The sequence below is a fragment of the Babylonia areolata genome, chromosome 19 (genome assembly GCF_041734735.1).
Source record: "Babylonia areolata isolate BAREFJ2019XMU chromosome 19, ASM4173473v1, whole genome shotgun sequence".
In the NCBI taxonomy this organism is placed as follows: Eukaryota; Metazoa; Mollusca; class Gastropoda; order Neogastropoda; family Buccinidae; genus Babylonia; species Babylonia areolata.
In genome coordinates this window covers 40,541,255-40,557,221 of record NC_134894.1, presented here as the reverse complement: position 1 = coordinate 40,557,221, position 15,967 = coordinate 40,541,255, and the positions used below count along the sequence as shown (strand labels likewise).

At 37.4% G+C, this 15,967-nt stretch overlaps 1 protein-coding gene across 1 annotated transcript in view; it reads right to left on the bottom strand.

Annotated features, from left to right (window-relative positions):
* Positions 1 to 15,967, bottom strand: part of LOC143293704 (uncharacterized) — a 56,900-nt gene that overhangs the window by 40,325 nt on the left and 608 nt on the right. The window lies entirely within an intron of this gene.

The following is a 15,967-nucleotide window of genomic DNA, read 5'->3' as shown; positions in this document are numbered from 1 at the left end:
CAGAAGACCCGACTACTTTCCTTGTTGAAGCATGATTACCTCCCTTGCTTCCTTTTTTATTTTATTCAATATATATATATATATATATATTATATATTTCTTTATTATATATTTTTATTTATTTATTTATTTATTTATTATTCAATAAACAAACTTACCTTGTTTTCTTCTTATTCATTCATGTCATCCTCCTTTCCATGGCAGTTTTGATTTGTCAGTTGACAATGCTATCATGTTACCACTGTGATGGAGCATGTGAGTTTTTTTTGTTTTGTTTTTCTTTTTAATAAAATACATAATGATTTAAATATGGTTGTACCACAAATGCTTTTGTGTCTAAATACGACACAATTATAATGAGGCTTTGTTCTGACGTAGAGAAACTTAGCTGAGAGAAATGTTTGGAACCAGATGTAGTTTTACTTTAGTTTGTGCTAATCTGCATAGTGCTAGTGTTGTCATTGATGGTACTGTGCACGTTTCCACAGGCTGTAACATGGTTTCAGCAACCTGTTTTTTTGATTTTGTGATTTAAAATTAGACATTAATTACCTGTTGATTGTATGTATGTATAGATCATGTGTGTGCATATATGTAGCTGTGTGTAATGTGTATGCATATGAAAGTATGCATGTATATGTGTATGTAGTTATATGTGTATGTATGTGCACATATGTGTGTGTGTGCGTGTGTATGTGTGTGTGTGGACCGATTTATGTAAGTTTACAATGTAACTTTCCCATGTCCATTCAAGGTGACTGGTGGTTTTGAGCCTTTTTTTTTCAACCAATGTGTGGGTGAGCGAATGTATGAGTTGGTATGAATGTGGATTTGTTATGGGTTCTTTAGCTAGTTTAATAGTATACGAAGCATTAATCTTGTTACATCGTACAAAAAAGAAAAAAGAAATAAATGGAAACAATCAATTACTGACTTTGCAGTAGGAGTGCAAAATGCCTTACTATGTCAGTTTCACTCTTTTGGTCACTTCTTGTTTTCATGCCATTATTTATGGGAAATACGTTTCCTTGTAAATATTCATTCTTGCCTTTTCTTTACTTAGGTTGTAAACTGTCTTTTTTGATTGATCATTTTATATGCTTTTGTGGTGGTTATTTAAGTTACCTTCTGTTTACAGAGAGGGGGGAGTTTTCAAATAACCCATACCTACCGACCCTAGTCACATTCATGTTTTCTGTTTTACAGAATTCGATTACATAAATGCCTGTAGATTTGAACATATACCGTGCTAGGGTTGGTTTGTATTTCACAACAGCTTTGGTCAAAACTAGACATTTATTTTTTTTTTAATGAACCTTTTTTTAAAATTTCATTTCAGACAACGAAACCGAACATTGACACACGACCAGAAAAACAACAAAAAACAACAACAAAAAAACAAAATGGATAAACATAGATCATCATTTCCTTGCACTGACTATATCATTCAAATATCCATAAAAATACATACAAACTCACATACATGCACACATACGTACATACGTACACATATAAACACAAACACACACTGCCACAAGCACACAAATCCACAGACATGCACACAAACATATCAGCACCTGTATACACGCACCTTCATCCACCGATGTCTGCATGTAATGTATACATTAAACGTCATAGAACACAGCACCCATACCTCATAGCATGTTCAAATAATCAATGCTGTCCTTTTGTGTTTTTTTTTCTCCCTTTTTTTTCTTCTCTTTTTTCCTCTGTATTCCACTCATGCCCCTAGAAATACTATGCAGCGATATGTATATACTGAACGAGTGATAAGTGTATATAGTCAGATTTTTTCCTCCTTTCCTCAGTCCCCACTCGTCCCAGCCAATATTGCCAATATTCACTGGAAAGAAAAGAAAAAAAGAAAAGAAAGAAAGGAAAAGAGTGCGTATATAAGAAGAAAGTGCAGTGATTTTAATATCTTTAAACGTTGATCAAATGCTTGTATGGAAACCAGTTTATCGAGAATGCATTAAAAGACATATTCACAAGTGAAATATGTTTTTCAGTTTCATATACACGTTTCAGATATTTTCTGAAATGATTAAGCTGTGGAACTGTGTTACTGACTTTGCATTTGTAGAAAAGAATTTGGCATGGACTATAATCTTGTCAAGAGTTCCATCAGACCTGAATTCGCAATCGTGTCCAAATATAATAATTCTTTCATTGAATTTTAAGAATTTTGCATTTTCAGAATTATCATTGATATGTCTTTCAAGCGCATTCCAGAACACATGTGTAAATTCGCATTCCCAGAATATATGGTATATATTTTCACGATCTTTTCTACAAAAAGTACAACTACCTTCACTAACTATGCCCATATGTTTCAACACAGTATTAGTTGCTAATATTCTATGTATAATTCTAATTTGAAACCACCGAAGTTTGATTTCACTGATTTGACGTATTTTCCTAAATGTAATATCCCATTTGATTTGTGTGTCAAGTTTATTTTCCCATTTACTGCAACAATTTGGGTTTATTCTATCATGCGTTAAAATATCATAGTATACACGTACACCCTTAGAAACTGAAAATATTACTTCAAAAGTTTTATGGCTGTTTAAAGATCGATTTAGTTTGAGCAACAATTCTACATTTCCTCATGTAACACTTCACTGCTTGTATGTATCCAGTATATGTAACATAGTCAGTATGTAACTTGTATTTATGTTTAAATTCTTCAAATGATAGAAACATACCATCATCATTAAGCAAGTCTGAAATAAAACACACTCCTTGGTCAATCCATTTCTTACAGAACACAGTTTTCCTTCCAATTTTTATATTATCATTACAGAATAGAGGTTCTGCATTCATTTCTTCGTATTTTTCTTTGTGAATTTTCTTTCCGAATTCCCTATATGCTTGCAAGACATCATTCCAAAATTTGCTTTGATGAGTGTGTTTATCAGCAGGAAGATTTGGGCCAAGTTTTTCAAGCAGAGTCAAGCTAGGATTTATAGTAACATTGAGTTTTTTCCATTTATGGTCGCTTGTCTTTAGTCTTCGTATCCAAATCAACTTGAGTGCATTAACTCACTCAGTACGGCCAGTCCTCTCTTCTCCTCTACACAGACCCCTCGGATGTCCAGTGGGTGTCTGAATGACCCAACCTTTAGCTTCCGTCGTCAGAATTGTGGTATTATTTGTAAACATTCACGTCTTCAGTATAAGAGCCTTCCGCTTGCAATATTTTGATGACGGTAATTGGGGTGAAACGCTGTTAACATCGTCTCTTTCGCCGTTCGTATGGAAAGAGTTAATGTAGTTTTTAATGTTTGGCACACCAAGCCCTCCATGAATAATTCCTTTGACAACAGTGTTTCTACTAATTCTATCTTGTTTCTTATTCCATACAAACTGAAACACTGTTTTCTGAATCATGTCTATCATGGTGTCAGGAGGATTTGGCAACAATATCCACAAGTGGACGATTTTGGACAAAATCAAAGATTTAAGCACTGCAACTCTTCCTAGGGGGGTAATCTGTCGTTTTAACCATATTTTATAAAAATTGTGTTGATTTCTGCAAATTTACATTTCAGATTAATTTCCTCGTTGTGTTCTAAATCGTTTGTGAACCAAATGCCAAGTATTTTGAACTGAGGGGGATTCCATTTAATGTTTAAATGAGGCAAATAACGTTTTGAACAGTTCCTTAGTTTTCCCAGCCATATAGCATTTGTTTTAGTAGCATTCAGAAAGAGACCAGATTTTTTCCCATATGTGTTAACAGTATTCATCGCTTCCACGAAAGTATTTTCATTATCATGTAATAAGAGTTCAGTGTCGTCAGCATATTGCAATATCTTATATTCATAATCACCAATTCTAATTCCTTGTATATTATCATTTTCCTTTATCATAACAGCAAGGATTTCGACACATAAAATAAATAAATAAGGAGATATTGGGTCACCCTGTCTACAGCCTCTAGAAATAGGAAACCACTGTGACATATGACCATTAACAGAGACAGACGACTTAATGTTATCATAGAACACTGAAATCCATCTACAAAAGTCTTCACCAAAGCCAAACGCATGAAGGACTTTGAACATAAAACTCCAGTCAACAGAGTCAAAGGCCTTTTCAAAATCAAGGCACAGAAGCAGACCAGGTAATCTTTCCCGATTTAAATATTTAATAATATCATAGATTAGACGGACATTGTCTCCCATAAATCTGTTAGCGATGAACCCAGTCTGATCCTCATTTATCAACACAGGAAGTACGTATTTTATTCTAGCCGCAATACACGCTGAGCCTATTTTATAAACAACATTAAGGAGAGAGATTGGCCTCCAGTTTTTAAGTAAATCCTTTGCTTTATCCTCTTTAGGAATGCATATGATAATGCCTTCCCTCTGGGGTGGTGAGAGTCGACCGCTTCGAAAACTATCATTTAGTGCTCTTACTACGAATACACCAATTTGTTGCCAAAAAAACTTGAAAAATTCTACCGTGAATCCGTCCGAACCAGGGCTCTTGTTATTTTTCATACTTTTTAATGCATAAGTTGCTTCATCTAGTGTTATTTCTCCCTCTAACGAAGACTTTTCTACTTCTGTTAATTTTGGAATATTATCGACTAACTCAGATATTTCACAGTCTGCTACTTGTTTCTTTAAGTACAGATTTTCATAAAAGCGTTTAACTTCTTTGATAATTTCTTTACTGTCTACTACTTTATCCCCGTTACTTAAAGTTAATTTCCTCATTTGTTTACTGACATAATTACGATTTTCAAGATTACAAAAATACTTTGTTATTTTTTCTCCCTCAGCTACCCACCTTGCCCGTGATCGAAGAAGAACACCTTCCATATGTTTTTCTCTGATTTTAACTAACTCTTCTTTATCATTGTTAAGCTGATGCCTTTCTTCTTCTGTTAATGTGGCTTTCATTTCAAGACATTCTATATTGTGTTCTCTTTCTTGCGTTCACCATTTACACGCTTTTTCATTGTAGCAAAGGCAATTGTTTTAGATCTTATCTTCATAAGCAGGACATCTAAAAATAGTTGATCCGGTATAGTAAGCTCAATTTCGTGTTTTGGAACATTACTAAGACTTCCCCGAGAATAGGGTAAAGCTACGTATTCCTCTGTAACATTTTTTATAACCTCCTTTATTTCTTCAACAAATAATTTATCCTTTAAGAGAGAAGAATTAAATTTCCACAAAGTATTTCTTTTTACATCTTTTTTCTAAAGTAATTGTTAACGTTATCATAGAGTGATCTGTCCTATAACCAGGATTTATATCTGCATCTTTTACAGAACAGCACAAAAAGTCTGATATCAGGAAAAAAATCTAAACGACTTTGTTGAAGAGGATTATTTCTTCGCCACGTATATCTTCTAGTTTCAGGATTAAGTTCCCTCCATATATCAACTAAGTCTAAATTAACTATCATACTATCAACTTGCTCATGAGCTTTTACATTATTCACGTGTTTATAATTACAGTAGTCATAAGTTGGATCCAACACAAGATTCCAGTCTCCCCCAATGATAAGGTTTTCGTAGCCTACTTCAAGCATGTGTTTTTCTCCTTCAATATAGAAGTCTGGATTATCTCTATTTGGTCCATAAATGCTAATGATTAAATAGTCTTTTTCCCTAATACGGACAGAAGCAAATATATAGTTCCCTTCAGGATCTTTGTATACTTTCTTTAATTGGAATTCAAAATTATTTTTAAATAATATAGCTACTCCTCTTGAGTTAGATGTGTGGGAAGCAAAGTAACATTTGTATCCCCATTCAGATCGAACATAATGTTCAATCCTTGGGTTAAAATGGGTGTCCTGCAGAAGATAGATTGAACCATTTTTATTTCTTAGATAGTGGAAGACATCTCTTCTTTTTTGTGGGTTGGCCAGGCCTTGACAATTCATAGAAATAACCTTAATTATATCATCCATCATGTGTATATGCCGTTCTTAGTCTATCCAGTTTACGTTCAATTATTGCGTGGTCTAATATAATATCATAACCAGAACGTCAACAAATGTATAATAATGTTTCGATGAATCCTCCTTGATAGAAATAAATTCAATAAATAACAAAATAAGTAAGTAATCATTGCGGACATTGTCAAATTAAGTATGATTGCAAAAGAAAAGCAAACATCATATTCATCTTTGCAATCAAATACAGGTGGATTACAATAAGTACAGAGACAAAGACAGCACATCAAAACAGACAATCGTATTAATGCAATGATAAAAATAACAATAAATGTTGCCTTGGTGAACCTGCCAAGGGCAGTGCAAAAATCAAGCTGAAGTAAACAGATCAAATTATATTCCAACTTGTTTTATAATCATAAGTTCAATTAACACTCAGTTATGAAAGAATGTTTATTAGTAATATTGAAATCCTATTATAAATATGATTGACGCGCCATAAAGTGACTATTAAAAATGAATCGAATCGACGCAATTTCTGTCAACGTTAGCTCCTCAACAATGATACATAGAAAGTCAATATAACCCGGACAACACGTGCTTTCCAGGACCGATGCGTCCCGAACAAAGACAAAATAAAAAAAACCCACTTCATTTTTAATTCAAAGACAACCTCGTGTGTTCCCATATCTATTTTGCCATCTCAACAAACACATATCCCTCAAAATCCATAATCCTTGTGTCTACGCCCTCCGCCCCCCCCCCCCCCCCCCCCCCCCCCCCAAAAAAAAGAGAGAGAGAGAGAGAAGATATTTTATTCAAAGCAAAAGAAGAAAAAAAAAATATATACACACACATCGTCGTCGTCATCAAGAGACATCAGACTTGGAAGATATTAACATTTGGTTTCATTAACCATGTCCAAACACATCCACGTTTTATGTAAAGCACCCAGTATGAACCCCGTCACTGTCAGGTACACAAAATACATTATACATTATCATTACAATCTCTTTACACATACCTGAATCAAATTTTATTACTGTACCAACCCAAACCCCATAAACAAGAAATCCTTATGTCATATCAGAGGCGTTGAATCAGCGACAGTACACAATATTTTCATCCTCCCCCTCCTCATCCCCCACCCCTCCTCATCATAACCATCATCCTCACCATCACCGCCGCCACCATCATCATCCCCTCATCGTCAATATATATTAGTTTAGGAAGATAAGAATGTCCGGTTCACCAACCAAATCAAAAACAACCAATCCAACACGCCCAGCATCATTCTCACCACTGATGGGCACTCACAACACACCCGACATTATCAATAATCACGTATATGCATAGTAATAAACTTAAATAGAAAGGCATATCCATGTTGCGAATATTCTTATTCAAACTCTTTGCACACAGTACACCGTAAATAACCTGTGTCAGAGTTTCTCTTTTCCTTCCCTTTTAAGTTCCCCCCCCCCCCTTTTTCCACAAGAATGAAAACTGTGACCATTCTCTGGAGTTTGTGAAGAATGATAACCAATTGACTGATCTGGGAGATGTGGAGGGGGGGGGGGAGAGGGAGGAGGGGCGGGGTAGGGGGGCAGGGGCGGGGGAGGGGGAGGGGGGGGGGCATCGATAACATTAACCAACCACCAACATTTGAGTAGAATGATGACCAGGCCTTACCCCTCTGAAAAAAAAGAAGGAAAAAAAAGAAGAAAAAAGTCCGGTCTCTGAACAGGTTTTAAATCAATAACAGTAGCTAATGTCATTATCATCGTACCCGTATTTTATGTAACGCACCCAACATGAACTCCATCACTATCCGGTACGCAAAGTGCATAATATATTATGATTACAATCACTTTGCACATGCATGCAACAATATTACTGTGCAAACCCAAACACCATAAGCAGTCCTAGTATGTCATATTGGAGGCGTTGAATCAGCAACACAACTATTTTCATCATCACCCTCTTCATCCTCCCCCTCATCATCATCATCATAATCATTATCATCACTGTCACGAAGTTTGTATAGTCAGCTGTAGATCTGATCTTGATGATTTACCCAGTCAGGAAAAGGATATAAACCCCTTCCGCCCCACAAACTCCCACTCCCCATCTCCCCGATAGCATGATTGACACAAGGGAGTGAGAACACACCCGGAAAAGAGATAGTTGTCACATTCCAGTGGGAATTCCAAGTATCCTTTCTTCAGGACTATGGAATAATTGTCTTTCATGCACAGCATACTATTTTGCCGTTATAAAGTAAGATAAAATGTTGAGGGTCGAGGGGAAAAGAAAAAAAAGAAAAGAAAAAGGGTGGGGGTGGAGGGGTGGGGTGTATGGGGAGCAGAACAGTTTCATCTACAAGCCTATGGTGAAATTTTTTAATCAAATATTGTGATCATTCAGAGTAATATTCCAAAAATGCAAAAAAGTGATAAATGTATACCCCTCTCCAGAAACAAAAAAATGAATAATACAAGACAAAACTGACAGAAGGGGAAAGTGAAATATGGGTATGGAGACCCCCAAGAGAAGATACACCCAGAGTAAGAGAGAGAGAGAGAGGTGGGGGCGAGTGTGGGGTTGGGTGGGGCTGTAGAGGTTGTAGAGAGAAAAATGAAGTCCGTTTCCTCCTCCTCCTTCCCCACCCATCACATTTACTTAGGTTTTGACAGCATTTCCTTTTGGAACAGTTCATTGATGTCCGTCCCAAATTTGATGTGCACAGTTTTGCCATTTTTCAATTTCGCCAGAATCTTTCCTTGCGAAGACCAGGTTGCTGGAGTCGCACTATGTTTGTATGCTTCAGTCAGCAGTTTGTATTTGGCAGGGGTCAAATCCTCCCCCACCGACACTCCTTTGTTCTTCAGCTTCCTCCGGTCTGCCAACACTTTGTCCTTTAACCTTCTCGATTTGAAGCGGACAATTATAGGGCGTGGTTTTCCTTGAGAGGTGGCTCCTGTCCTGTGGGCGATTTCTAGGTCGTCATCGGTAGTTGACACCCCAATTAGGTCCGAGAATATCTGGCAGCATTTCTGGGTGCAGTCTACGGCTGTCTCTCCTGATTTTTCTTTGACATTATAGACTCTAACATTCCACCTCCGGTCATACTGCTGAAGATCGTTTTGCTCACTTTGCAAATTTCGCATCTTCTTTTCCTGTTCTTTGAGCTGTTCCTTAAGTTTCAGATTCTCTTTTTTAACACTGTCCATTTCATTGCTCATGTCAAAAAGCTTACTTTCCATTTTGTCCATTCTGTCATTTAAATTAGCTGCCACCTTTTCGAAGTCAGCTCGAAGTTGTTTTATATCATCCTTTGTGGATAAATCATCAATTTTTTTCCATCACATCACTCAAAGTAATACGTTCCTCCATCATTTCTGTACTTATATCCACACTATTTTCACTGGAGTCCTCTTTCCCCTCCTCCTGAAAAGAATCTGAAAGCTGATGAAACAATCTCTTTTTATCCTGACTTATTTTTTCACTGGCTGGGCTACAGTCACTTGATGAAGAGGATTGTTTCCGCTTTTGCACTGGTGTTCTAAAATATTCTGAGATGGTGTTTGATGTCATAGTCATGTAACATATTTAGTACTCACGTGAGGGAACCACGGTCATATCATCCGAAGACACAGAATGGATTCACGCCAATTTTCAAGGGGGAAATAAAGAAAAAGAAAATCGACAACGAAATCTGGCGCAGTTCACTAAACTTCAGCTGCTCCTGTTGTCGACCACACGTCACATATCGCACTTCACAGCTTCACTGTTAACAGGCACGAGGAGCTTGCTTTGCACAACACTGCACAACATTGTCACTGCACTGCCCGGCACGGTGACATGGCGCGGCTTTTATATGACACTTCCCTGTTCGTGGTTGTTTTTATTTTTCCTATCTTATTTCAGCGGGCTTTTTGGGGTTTTTTGTTTATGGTATCATTGTCTAATTTTAACTGCCGGACATAGCGATCAGCAAATTACAATTAATAACTCGCACGCCTGTGAAGTTTACCTTCAGTTTGTTAATGGTGGGAGGCCGGGATGGCACCTTTATCAGTTCTGTGCACTGGCAGGTCGACAGACTTCTGATGCCAAAACTAGACATTTATCTTTTGTAAACAAGTCAGTCATCTTACAATCCTTCATAATGTATTTTCTGGAGTACTCACACAATATAACTCTTTCTGTTTTTGCTCATTTTCTTATTTCAGAATGCACTTTAAGCGAGTATAGAAATCTTCTAAAGAAAAAACGTTGCTTCTTCTTGTGACATGAGCCAGCCAAGAAGTAATGACAGTTTGTTTCAATGTTTTACTCTGGTCCAACAGTTGCTACTGCTTTTGTCTGGTGACATAGAAACCAATTCAGGCCCAAACAATAACACGGACCTCAGTATCATGCATGTAAATACCCGCAGTATGAGAAATAAGATTGATTTATTAGAAGCTGAGTATGGTAACTTTGATATTATCACAGTATCTGAAACATGGCTTTCAGATTTAGACAGCAATAGTTCCATCCACATTACGAACTTCCATCCACCTGTTAGATGTGACAGAACAAACGATCCACATGGCGGTGTTGCTATTTGTGTGAAAAAATAATTTATATTGTAAACCTCGCAATGATCTTCATGTAAACGGTGTAGAGGCTGTATGGGTTGAGACAAAATTAGATCAAATAAGTTTATTAGTTGGATCTTTTTATCGTCCACCTATCTCTAATGCTAATTACTGGAATTTGATCGAAGAAAGCATACGTAGAGCCAATGACACCACAAACAAATTCTTGGTGATTTTAATACTGATTTCCTAACAATACCATCACCCCACTTAGTAGATATTTTGAATCGCTACCATATTAAACAGTTAATAAATGGACCAACGCGTATTACCGAAGTGACAAGTTCATGTTTAGATCTTATACTTACTCAAAGCCCCAGTATGATCAAATCAACGGATGTCATGCCTGCTATCTGCAGTGACCATAGTGTACCTTATGTGGTTGTCAGGAATACAGTAGTTAGAGAACAGTCAATTTGGACGAAGTGACCAATAATAAAACAATTGACGAAAGTGCGGAAACGTTTTCAAATATAATAATGGATAAAACTAAGCAATGTATGCCAATGAAGACTAAAACTGTACGTCCAAATGATGTCCCTTGGATGACAAATGAAATTAGGCTGCTAATAGAGGAACGTAAAATAATTCATAAATTAGCTAACAAACTAACAACCAGAAGACTGGCTACAATTTCGGCGTTTTAGGAACTATGTTACATATAGAGAAAAACAAAGACAACTTGAGTATATCACCAATTTACAAAATAAGATAACAACGTCATCCAATTTTGGAACAAAAGAATGGTGGAAACTTGTCAAGTCATTTTTGAGAAAGAAAGGTGTTGGGTCAGATGAAATCCCTCCTATTATATGTAATGGTATTGTCTATTATAAAAACAAAGATAAAGCTGATGTTTTTAACAACTTTTTCATTTCACAATCCACTCTTGAAGATAGCGAAAAAGATTTACCTGACATTCCATTCCTCGACTTAGAACTTACAGACATAGCGCTTACTACTTCTGATGTTGAAGGTGTTATTCTAAATCTAAATAAAAATAAAGCAGTAGGGCCAGATCTTGTCCACAATAGATTGTTAATCGCCTCATTGCCAGCCATTCTAGACCCACTAACTAGGATTTTCAACAAAAGCCTTCATGAAGCAAAATTTCCTCTGATATGGAAAACAGCACATGTAAATCCTCTGCATAAAAAAGCTTCGAAGGAACTTTGTAGTAATTACCTTCCAATCTCTTTACTTAGCTGTGTTGGTAAAGTCTTTGAGAGATGCATCCATAAGCAAGTTTACAAGTTGTTGTTTTTTTCAACAAATCATATTTTGTCTCCTTCCCAGTCAGGGTTTATTCCTGCTGATTCGACAGTAAATCAGTTGCTTTGTATTTATAATGACTTATGCTCATCTTTTGATAATGGAGTCACAACCCAGGCTGTGTGTACTTTGATATTTCTAAAGCTTTTGATCGAGTTTGGCATAAGGGACTTCTTCTGAAGTTAAAAGCGAATGGCATACGAGGAAATTACTTGACTGGTTTTCCGATTACCTCTCTAACCGTATCCAAGCAGTTGTTATAAAGAGTGATAAGTCTGATTACAAAGGAATACCCGCAGGTGTTCCTCAAGGCTCTGTACTTGGTCCACTATTATTCCTTATCTATATCAATGATCTTGTATACGACATCCATTCAGACATTAAGCTATTTGCAGATGATATAAGTATGTCCTTAGCACTAAACAACCCAAACATCCGTGCACAAACACTCAATTCTGACTTAGATAAGATAGATTCTTGGGCTCTAAGTGATGGAAAGTCAAATTTAATTAGGGGAAAACAGAGTTATTAATTTTTTCTCGAAACACTGACACAATTTTACCTCTTACTTTTGGCATCACACCATTACAAAGTACAGGCACACATAAACATCTAGGTGTCATACTCCAAAACAACTGTAAATGGGAGGAACATAAGTATAATCAATGCTGTAACTATGTTGGTTTCTTGTCTTAAGACGTATAAGTACAAGTTAAATAGGAGAGCATTAGAAATCATGTACAAATCATTCATATTACCACATTTTGACTATGCTGATATTGTTTGGGATAATTGCACAGATGCACAATCAGACTCTCTGGAAAATTTACAGCTTGAAGCATTAAGAACCATAACTGGAGCTGTTCGTGGGACAAGTCACAAAGAGATATACCAAGAATCAGGGTTCTGTACACTTAAGGAAAGAAGGAAAAGACACAAACTTGTGCATTATTTCAAGATGGTTAACGGACTATGCCCTAATTACCTAAATGATCTTGTTCCTGGTCTTGTTTCAGACAATAACCCTTACCATAGACGCAGGTCACTGGAACGCACCGTACCAAGATTTCACGCCGAACTCTATCGGAAATCATTCATGCCATCTACTACTTATCTCTGGAATTCTCTACCTGATTATGTTAAAACCAGCAATTCCTTAAGCCAGTCTAAACATTACCTGTGTGCTAACGATGCTGTAGTGCCTAGCTATTATTACTTTGGTAAACGGAAGGAACAAATCATTCACTGTCGACTTCGTCTAGGGATTAGTGACCTATGAGAAGATATGTTCAACAGACATTTAATAAACGACCCACTTTGTGTTTGTGTTTGTATTATTTTGTCAAGACTTTCATATGGCTAGGACAAACACAATCTTAACTTTATCTCCAAACTACATTCACGTTAAAACTCTGTTGCATGGAGATCCTGTTCTCCAAAACCATACAAATATATTCATATTTCAAACTGTTCACCAGTTTATCTCCGATTCAAATAGATTTTAGCTTAGAAAGTATTGTGAAGAACGGGTACAACATGATTCTATTCGTAAAATATGTGTTGGGTTTATTTGACTGACCAAATATTCAAAGTTGAATGGATTGGCCAATGATCTGTCAGAATTTCTCCTCTCCCCTCTGTTCCCACTCCCCCACCACCTTACCCACCATTCTTCTAAATTTTCTTCTTCTTTTTTCCTTCGTGTTTCTCTTCTACCAGGCCGATTACTCTGGTGATAATAAATTTAATCTCATGTTAATATTGATATTAGCATTATTTTACTATATTATGTATTGTTTGTTTATTTGTTTTATATCATTATTTCATTACGTACTGTTAATGAATGCTATTTGATACAATTGATAATATGGTTCATCAGCCGCCATGATAAAATTGAAGTGCAACGTTGTGAGCACAGTATAAGCTTTAGGCTTGTTGATGCTCTTTTGTCATTCATTGCATCGCAATCATGTGTATTGTTGAACAATTAAAGAATATTTAAACTAAAAACATAATAGAATAACCATGAGGCTCAACGCTTGGCTAAAATCAGGGACTGACAGAAGCTATCAGTTGGCCCAACAGTAAAGTGAGAGCTGTATGATCAATGGTTTCTACACTGCAATGGGATTTCATGTGCAGCTTAGTCTTTTGTGAAAGACTTTGATGCTCAGATTAGGAGGTAAGATTTCACTGGCTCTATGTGCTGCAGCGCTGGGGGCTAGTTGGCCTTTGGGGACCATTCCTATGCCGACTCTCCCGAAACTCTCTTGTCCGAAAGAGTTGGGGTGTAACTTGGGCAAAACACAATCCTCAGTCATCAAAGTCTGGCCTAGTAACAATATCAGCATCAGTAACTCAAGGATGCGTCACTGCGTTCGGACAAATCCATATACGTTACACCACATCTGCTAAGCAGATGCCTGACCAGCAGCGTAACCCAACGCGCTTATGTGTACACTGGCACTCAAGGGGTCATAGAAAGGTTGCTGCTCGTTACGTAGTGTGTACATTCAGCTTCAGTTCTAACAACAATGATACCTCTGTGTATTTATCTTACTTCCTGGTTTTCATTGAAACTGTTCTTTCTCTTATTGTACAGTGACTATTAATACACACACACACAAACACAAACACACACAAACACACACACACACACACACACACACACACACACACACACACACACACACGCACGAGTAGATATATGTATGTATATACATATGTATGTATGCATGCACATTGTGTCCACAACTTTCAGAGAGATGGAGAGAGGGGAGAGGGAGAGAAGACTAAATTGTTTCATGAATGACAGAAAAAAGATGAATAAAGAGAGCCAGGGAGAGGAAGAGACAGAGACAGACAGAGAGACATAGAGAGAAAGAGAGAGAAAGAGAGAAACAAAGAGACACAGAGAGAGACAGACAGACAGAGAGACAGACAGGCAGAGAGAGAGAGACAGAGACAGAGACAGAGAGACGGAGTCAGCAGAACCTTACAGTGACTGAATAAAAGGCAGTTTCAGTTTCAGTTTCAGTTTCAGTAGCTCAAGGAGGCGTCACTGCGTTCGGACAAATCCATATACGCTACACCACATCTGCCAATAAAAGACAGACAATCAGGAAGACAGCAAGGGGAGAAGAGGAAGAGGAAGAACGACATTCAGACCAACAAGAAATGTTGACAATGAAAAATTACGATAAAGACGATGACGGTGGTTGCAATGAATATTATGATGATGATGAATATGATGATGATTATGTTGGCGACAATGATGAGAAATTGAGGAGAAAAGAAAAAATGGAAATCCAAGAACCCACCCCTCTAGCTCTGCCTCGGCTCCCCGCCTCTCCCACCCCCCCCCCCCCCCCCCCCCCCCCCCCCCCCCCATCCCTCCCTGTGTCTATCTATCTATCTCTCTCTCTCTTTCTCTGTCTTCCCATCTCTATTTTTTTTTCTTACTTGTAACTTCTCAGATTACACAAAAAGGAAAAAAAATATTGAAGAGTTCACACCCTTCCTTCTCTTTCTTTCTCCCTCTCTGGTACACATTTTCTCTCATTTTCATTAAAAAGTATTACAAAAATCATCCAAATTTCACAAATAGAAAAATAAAAGTAAAGAAAATAACAACAACAACGACAACAACAACAACCAAGAAGACAGAGAAGAAAGAGAGAGGAAACAGAGAAAAGACAGATAATGAAAGTAAATTGAGGGAGACGGAGACGGGAACGGAGACACAGAGAGAGAACACGAAAAGTGGTGTGAAATATTGAATGAATGAGAGAGAGAGGGGGGGGGGGAGACAGAGAGAAGGAGAGAGAGAGGGGGAGAGAGGGGGAGACAGAGAGAGAGAGAGAGGGAGGGAGAGAGAGAGGGGGGGATAGAAAGGGAGACAGAGAGAGAGAGAGGGAGAGAGAAAGGAAGAGAGAGGGAGAGTGAGAGAGAAAAAGAGGGAGAGAGAGAGAGGGAGACAGAGAGAGGGAGACAGAGGGGGGAGAAGAGGGAGAGAGAGAGAGAGAGAGAGAGAGAGAGAGAGAGACAGAGGCAGACAGAGAGAAAGAGAGATTCACTGAATTAGAGAAACACCAACAGACCAGCAA